This window comes from Octopus bimaculoides, chromosome 3, assembly GCF_001194135.2.
Source record: "Octopus bimaculoides isolate UCB-OBI-ISO-001 chromosome 3, ASM119413v2, whole genome shotgun sequence".
Taxonomy (NCBI): Eukaryota; Metazoa; Mollusca; class Cephalopoda; order Octopoda; family Octopodidae; genus Octopus; species Octopus bimaculoides.
The window spans coordinates 148,081,354-148,090,447 of record NC_068983.1 but is presented as its reverse complement, the minus strand read 5'-3'; the positions used below and the strand labels follow the sequence as shown (position 1 = coordinate 148,090,447).

Sequence of the window (9,094 nt, the reverse complement as noted above, 5' to 3'; positions counted from 1 at the left end):
TACCTACGGCTCTTTACGTTCTAAGTTCAAATTACCTCGAGGCCGACTTCGAATTTCAGACTTCCGGGGGTCGATAAAATGATTACCAGGCCGATGTACTCAGCTTGATTCCAACACAATAAAATTGCTGGCTTTGTGCCGAAAATTAGAAAGAAAATAATCACTTCTAGCAACAGCAAAGCACGCATGTTCCCTGAAAAGCAAATAGCATTTCATTCAAACATGAAAAACTACTAAAATACTCAAAATTATATGAGAAACGAAATGAAGCGTTTTCAAATCTTTGATTGAACAGATACAACCAAGATTATTCCATACAAAACGGATATGGCAAATACCTTCTTAAAATAACTTATAATGGCGGGGAAAGAAGTCATGAAGAAGAGGAAACGTGAGAAAGAAAAAGGTAGTCAAACCGACAGATAGTGATTTTACAAGTATATTTGATGTATACAGTACATTCAGGTCGTTCTGATCAATGGCGTACGCACAGAACTCTAAATGATTAGATGACGATGTTGAGAAATTCATAGCTATAACAGAAATCTGTATGTGTACCGAGTAAAATAACGCAAGAAACATTATACTCAAAGACATGTGAATGTATGTATTTAGCGCTGGGTCAAGTCATGATTCTACAAGTTGACCTTGCGACAGGTTTCTTGAATTAACTTCGACAAACTTAACAGTAGAAATTGAATGAGGTTCTTCCTTAATTCCTGTGTAGTAGATTCAACGCACACGGTGCTGATAAACTAGATAATATTTTAGAAAACCCGGCAAGCACTCATATCTATGCGTCCTATAATGTTTCACTTTGCCATTGTATTTAATTTTTTTCTTTCTGTATTTGTGTTAACTGCAGCAATGAAAACTCAACTGAGAATGGAAAGAGCCAGAATACTGCAGCAACGCAGTTTGTCCGATTCTGTAAAGATTCTGCCTATCTTCTACCCTGAAAGTTTCGAATTCAGACATAAGAACAGAAATGCTGAGGGAATGTTGATAGTTCATAGCATCGACCCCAGTACTGGACTGGTATTTCATTTTATCGAACCCCGAAGGATGAAAGACAAACTTAACCTCCACAGGAATTGATCTTAGAACATAAAGCACCGAAACAAAACATATACCAGTATACTTGCATTAGTGTAGGGAAGCATATTACAACGTAAGGTATTGACACAGAAAGATTCACCATAAGACATGTGTTATCTACATTGAAGGACAGTTGATGTTAATATGGCGTGTGTTGAAGTTTCTGTTGCATCATTCAGTCTGGGGTTAGTGTTTCTTTTTAACGTCACGCAATGTGTTCACCGAATATTGTTCACGTAGATGTGAATGTTCCCCAAGTTTTCCTTTCTTCAATAAAGAGTACTATATGTCTGTTTTTGCTACACCTTTAGATTTAGATTTAGTAGTTAAAACTGATTTGCTACTGTCGTTATATTTTTCTGTAGTCATTTTATAACGTGCTATAACTGCGCGATAAGCACGGCCCCATGTTTTCCTGTCGTATAGACATTCTTCCTAATATGTATGCAGAGTCAAGTGGAATTCTTTTCACTGTTATTTATATCTGTAGCTGCTGTGGGATTTGGTATGTTGTTATCTGCATATTTTAAAATCATTCCCAAGATATATATATTTGGCTAATTTTTTCAATTCTTTTAAAGATTCATTATCGACTTTTGGGACTGTTATTTCGCTCAGGAGGCACTCCGTTTCTTAATGGCCATTGACAACATCATATGGAATTGCGTTGATATCTTTATCTGTATTGTTTACCATATCCCCTACTATATTCGTTTTGTTATTCTCTGGAACCATTTCTATGATGTATGTTTACATCACCTCTTTTCCGGTGGTATTTCATTACGCAGGTATAATAAAAATATCAATCCAAAAGGGCAAATCAGTTGAACCGTTGAAGAGTCGGGCAAGATGTCTATGGTTCCGAGGTCTACGACGACTGCACTGTCTCCGACGATACTACTGCCATATTGTATCGAGCCTAGTCACCAGCCTGTTCCTTCGATAAACATTGGTATCGTGAAGAGGGGAAACTTGCAAGCTTCAACTAGTCTTTCTCAAAAAACTTTTGCCAAGTATTGCATCTACACATACAGCTGCACGTTATGTTTCTAAGCAGATGACTCAAATGATACAAATATTGTTGCACCAACCACAAACGTGCCATTTATCCACAACAGACGTCACATGAACAATGATACATACTACTGTTGACGACACTAACAATAACTGCAGCTGCAGTAACCAAAACAGCAACCACAACCACTGTTGAAAAGACAAAGATCTCAAGATAGAGAACAGTTTTTAAATCTGGATAGGTGGAGGCTTTTCAGACTAGTGGCAGTTTTGAACTTTGCAAATATATGTTAGACTTGCTCGCTACGGACTTGATAGTTGTGTATTACCATTAGCAACAGGCTAAGACTATTCCCAGCTAAAGAAGTCAAGTAGCGATGGCACTGCTAACGAAGTACATTAACAAGGATCACATTATTTGATAAGTTCCCACCCATGTCTCTGCTGAATGATTTTAACCAAGATACCGAGGAAAAGTATTTACTTGTAGGTAGTGTGGATAGATGGGCGTGGACCTGTGTGATTCCCAAAATATATAGAGACAATTAATTCCACATCATGCAGATATTCTACAGACGATGGATACTAAGAGAACTAGACTCGATTGTATTCTAATAAATGTAGATCACTCTAAAGCTTTCAGAGGGCCGACTATTGTTACTTAATAGATATTTTTAGTACCACTGTTTTTGGTTTCACTTTCAAAATGTACATGACTTTAATATGGAGTTTAATGGCCAGACTTGACAAGCTTTATTCAGAACCACTTTGAATAATACACACGGGACATCAAAGGTATCATCACATACTAATTCTATTGTTTTAGTTCTTTAACTATTGCCAAGATGTAGAGATGCTGAGAAGTAGTATCTTCCAACTGGGTCACGTAAAAGTCGCCAAAGCATATGGAGGCACACAGTGTGATAATGTTGGATCTAAAGGAAATTGAGATGGCTACAGTCAGACTGAAAGTATTTAAGGCGGTAACAACTGGACACATTAACCCGAAGAAATCGGTACCGGTAGAGGAAAACCTTAGTGGTTTGAACCACTGAATTAATAGCCATATCAAAGGGGAAGACATCTGAGATGATGCAGTCCTCCTGAAGCTGTCAAGCCTCCAACTTGGGTTAATCAAGGAACCAGAACCTAGATTACCCGGATCACCAAGTCTTCAAGCCATCACCAATCTGTTGTTCCCTAATTTACAGGCGTATGCTTATATTAATTTCATTCATCTTAAACGTTGTTGTCATAATTACCTACCTCTTGATAAATTTGTTGGTGCAGAGCACTTCACTCTTCAACCTCACTTTTCTTTCAAAGTGAAACTTGAGAAAATCGATGGGAGCTTGACAGAATCTTTTCAGCTTCGTCTACCATAAAGTATCCTTCGCCATAGGCATTAAAACCGTATAGCCCAAGCTGAAGGATGGGCTATCTCAGGAGGGCTACATCATCTGTGTGATCATGTATTTTGTGTAGTATGTATTCTTTTTACTTCCTCTTACTCCTCTTCGTTTCTTTCCCTCATCTTTTTTTCTGTAAACCCTCGCACGAATCGTAGCTCTACTTGTAATGTCTTCCTCGACTGATGCCTCTGTGCCAAATAAAAGAAATTCATTTTTGTTGTCATTATCGTCAAAAGAAGTTTTTTTTTTTCATCGACGAACAGTTTATTATTATTTTATTTTGCAGAATTTCATTGAAAGATTAGGCGGAAATCGGAATCATGTTCCTAATTTCCCAAATTACGTTTCTCCATTTCAGGAACAATGGAAAATACAAGGAAATGCTGCTGGTTGATCTGCAGTTGAACTTTTATTGAATAAAATCTAATTTAAAGTTAGAAATTTCCTTTAGAATAAACAATTCTTCTTTTCTACTAATCTAGTACTCTTATTATCGTATTATGATATGATTATCAATATTACTAATAACTTTATAAAGAAAATGTTATTATTATTATTATTTTTATTTGTTCATGCGTAAATATACAGTGTCGGTGATAACTACTGGAAAATGAAAATAATGCTTTGTTTCCATCGGGTCTGTAAGTTGCTGGTAAAATGTCCTTTACCATATTGTATGTTAACTTGACCTTGGTTTGAGACACATCGTATTTGTGTTACTTGAAAATATTTGCATTGATTTTAATGCGTTAGCAGAAAGCTCTGTACTTATCTGTTCAAATATTTTAATAGACTGCGTTAGCATTCATCTGTTTTCTGGTTCTTCGAGGGTATCACAAAATACTTAGCATAAATGCATATTCAATATATCTTGTTCAGTTGATGAAAGCCCACGATGCACAAAGGTGTCTGTCCATTAAATTAATAAATTTACGAAAATTAAACTTTGCTTCTAACAATAGTTTTTAATCTTTATATACCCTTTTCATTACTAAGCTATCACACTTTCAGTGCGTCAGTTCACACCTACATTTTCAGGACAATTAGGGGCAATTTGGTTTTGGTTTTATCTTTAACAAAAACTGTTTATTCAACGTAGATCCAGCCTATCTACGTTTATATACTAAGTGTCGTGTAGGTCGATTCATAGTTAAAATATAAGTACAATCATGAAAAATAGCACATACTTCTGTTAATGTGTGTTGTAGATCCAAGAAATCAATTTTATACATATTCATTCTTTAATTTCACGTAATTGATAAGATCACTTATGCTAAATTGTTACTAATATCGAGTAGCCCAGTGGTTTCGATAACCTAGATTATGCTTCTATATGATTTAACTGCTTTTAATTTAATCCCAACTATGCTTAAGGAATAAAAGGTCTAAGGAATATTAAAGTCTACGAAACTACTGAGAGACTGCAGCAGTAAAAATATATTATCAATAGAAATGGGAAAGTACGATAGATTTATCTCAATCTACATACTTGCAAATGACGTGTGCATTCACTCACGACCGCTTTATAATTTGAAAGATAGTTTGTTCTTAGGTTCCATTTTCTGTTTATTCTTCAAGAAGAGTTATGATATAATAGTTTAACTCCATAAGTGGTTAATAAATTTCGTAGACAACGGAAACATGTAACCAGTTAGTAATTCTCAAAAATTGTTCATTTTGTTTTACCGCCGAACAGGTGTTCAAATGGGTAGATGTTTGCAATTATTACTTGCGTACTCTGTCAAATTCAGGACTATTCTTGCTTGAGTCTAGATTTTCCTCACAACTGACTTAGTTTAGTTAAATGCATTGCTTTAGTGTACAATTCGTAGCCATATAACTGACCAAAATGAATTGCACACGCATCTGGAGGAATTGATGCAGAAATATCATTGCATCGTGTTACGTAAAATTGCTTCATGCGTTTTAACTATTTAAACTGTTTTCGCTTTTCACGAATTCCCATACTAAGTTATTACATCTTAATTGATCCTCGTACAATATCTCTCGTTCAAATGTTCGAAACCGATCACTCGATTTTTTCACACATTTCTGAGGAAGGTTGTAAAGGTAAAACCAAAGCAATACAATACATCTCTCTCTTCTCATTTAGCTAATGTATTTTTTTATCTATCTATCTATCTATCTATCTATCTATCTATCTATCTATCTATCTATATGTCTGTCTGTCTGTCTGTCTTCTGTCTGTCTGCCTGTCTGTCTATCTATCTATCCTCATATATATATATACATATAGATAGATAGATAGATAGATAGATAGATAGATAGATAGATAGATAGATACGTACAAACTCACACATACATACATGTATACATACATACAACTTTAGTTTATTTCAAATATGTTCGCGACATATTTCATCAGGCAATTTTACAGCAGTTTAACACGGAGAAAGACTTATGGTAAAAGGTGTAAATACACAATTATCCTCTCTAAGCACACTCTGTGGACCACTAGATGCTCATTTATTTTCTTCTTTCATTTTTTTTTGCGTTTCACTAAGGTGAGGTAAACCCTGAACTGACAGAAAACCTTAGAAAAAGCTAGTCACTGATTTACGCACGCAGACCATCCTGTCTGATCAAATGCATAAATAGCTGTACGAAGCAGTGGTGGAAAACAAACAAATTTTAGATTGGTTCAAAAATGTTTGGGGCATAGTTCAAATTCTAAAGGCAACTTCGTGTGTAAAAATTAGTTTTTCACCATAGTAAATAGCAGTGAAATTAAATATATATATATATATAATGGTTTGCAAATAGGGGTAATACAAGATCATCAATAGCAAAAACGGACCGAAACAACACCGCACATGTGACACTCCAATCAACACATAAGGAAAATAGTACACGATTATAGAAGGAAGGGGAAGGGGATCTACTATTTATAACTCTGCTGGGAGAACGAACAAATATCATCTGTAACTGTAGAAGTAAAGAAAATGCAGATTTAACAATAACTGCATTGTAAAGAATGTGGTTTACAAATGTGAGGTGAAAGTAGATACGCAGAAACACGTGTACACTGGTGACACTGGAGACATCATGAAAAATCGTCTGCGTAACTATCTCACATCATTTTTCAATATAAATATGTTTTGATGAGAGACACGAATCCCCCATCCTACAAGAAATTATGAATAGTAGCGGTTGGAGTGAAGTTTGTGGGTTAGTTCAAGTTGAGTTCGTAGTGAAATCGGAAGGTGTTGGCTGGTTCAATTGGAATATTGATTGTTGGTTCGTGAAGAGATTGTTGGATCGTTACATTGTTATTATGACTGTATCGTTATCTTGTTTACTGTTACAACACTGGTACTGTGTATCTAAACCACCCGTCAAAATATCGTGGCGGTGCCACGACGTTAAGGACGGCAGATACAACAAAATAAGAGGTACTTCACATCACTATCGAACCTCGTCTGGAAGCTTAAACTTTACAGAATGCTACACTTCACAGAAACAGGAGAAACTCTGGAAATCATTACATCCAGGGAAAACGTGATAGACACTCCAAGATGGTCATATTATGTAAACATAAAAGCAAACGATTAGAGAACATTTTAAAACGGAATAACATCAACTACCTTTAGCATATTATAGAACAAGGAGAAACACAAACAAATAAACAAACTACAATTCAGAATACCATACACTATACGAGCGAAATCAATTAAAAGGCCACCCTAACAAAGTATCATTTATCAATACGGACAATAGACCGTAACAGATGATGGCTGTAATGGCTGTAACGGCTGAACTGTTTACTTCAGAACACGTTGTAGATAGTCATGTCCTAAATTAGACCGAACAAAAGAATGCACTACCCATCCTTGTCCTCTGCAGATTGAATAATAAAATAAGTCCGACATCACCACACATACCTTCATCTCCATATAACTGCCATTCCTTCCTCTCTTTCCATCACCTTCCGGTCCACCCCAACAAATGTCCACAGAAACGCCCACATAACTCAATCAACCTTCGCACTGCTCAAAGGGGATAAGATCCCTCTGTTAAACATCCATCAAATGTTATATTGACCGAAGAAATGAATCCACGAAGTTGATCAACCAGATGCCCACGGATACTACTGTCTACACTGTAATCATCCCAGGAAGACGCACTATCATCTTAAGAGATATGTGATTTGCGGAAACGCACGTAGCGATGCATTTAATGTTTATAAATTCTATCCAAGGATTATTATTATTAAACACACACACACACACACACACACACACATACACACACACACACACACAAACACACACACACACATATATATATATATACATGTATGTATATAAATTTTTAGTTAAATATATTCAATGAGAATATTATATACTGAATTTATATTGAGTGCTCTATTGTATTAAAGTATTAATACTATTAAATTATTTATGTATTTAATAGGAGCGATTATATATATTTTATATAATATATTATTATTATTAATATCAGGAAATTAATATTAGAAATTTGTTCAGAAAGATATATACGTGTGTAAAATAATTGTTGTATTAAAAATGTGAATATATATAAATATATGTAAAAATGAATAAGTATAAATATTAATAATGACATTTTAAAAGTTTCGAATTAAGTTTTTAAAGCATCATACGATCGTTTGGCAGAAGTGCTGTCCCTATAATGGAATCCTATATTGATAAGCATTTATAGACAACTCTTCCGCTCTTCAGAGATATAAAATGTGAAATTTGTATAATTTATCGAATGGTAGTTTTTAAAATATATGAAGTAATATAGGAAAATGATGTTTGTTTGAAATATAAAATAAAATAAAAAATTACTGCTTTTGATTTTGGTAAGTACACTTTAGTATGAGAGTCATTAAATCCATATATGCTTCCTTGGTAATTTTTCTGTAATAATCCATAATTGTTATGTGTAAAATCCATTATATTGTCTTGTATTCCAAATGTAGTTCATAGACTTAGATAATATAGAATAATGGAATCCTATATTGATAAGCATTTATAGATAACTCTTTTGGTCCTTTGAAATATCAAATGTGAAATTTGTATAATTTAACGAATGGTATTTTTTTTAAAAACTATGAAATAATATGGGGAAATGGTGTTTGTTTAAAATATAAATTCATATTTCAATATAAATTGAAAATAAAACTACCATTCGATAAATTATACAAATTTCACATTTTATATCCCTGAAACGCAGAAGGTTTGTCTATAAATGCTTATCAATACAGAATTCCATTATAGGGACAGCACTTCTGCGAAACGATCGTAAGATGCTTTTAAAACTTAATTCAAAACTTTTAAAATGTCATTATTATATATTTATACTTATACATATTTACATACATTTATATATTATATTTATATTTTTAATACAACAATTATTTTACACACGTATATATCTTTCTGAACAATTTTCTAATATTGATTTCCTGATATTAATAATAACATATTATATAAATTATATATATGTATGTATATGAATGTATCCATAGATATAGATATAAATATAGATGCATATGGTGAAGACGGTCAACCGGGTATATATAT

General features: G+C 33.9%; 1 long non-coding RNA gene across 1 annotated transcript in view; it reads right to left on the bottom strand.

The window, feature by feature from the left end:
• Positions 1-304: 304 nt before the first annotated feature.
• LOC128247352 (uncharacterized) overlaps positions 305-9,094 on the bottom strand; it is a 166,378-nt gene continuing 157,588 nt past the window's right edge. Inside the window, exon 4 of the long non-coding RNA XR_008263747.1 lies at positions 305-3,712. This is a non-coding gene — a long non-coding RNA (uncharacterized LOC128247352). The remainder of the gene's footprint in view (positions 3,713-9,094) is intronic.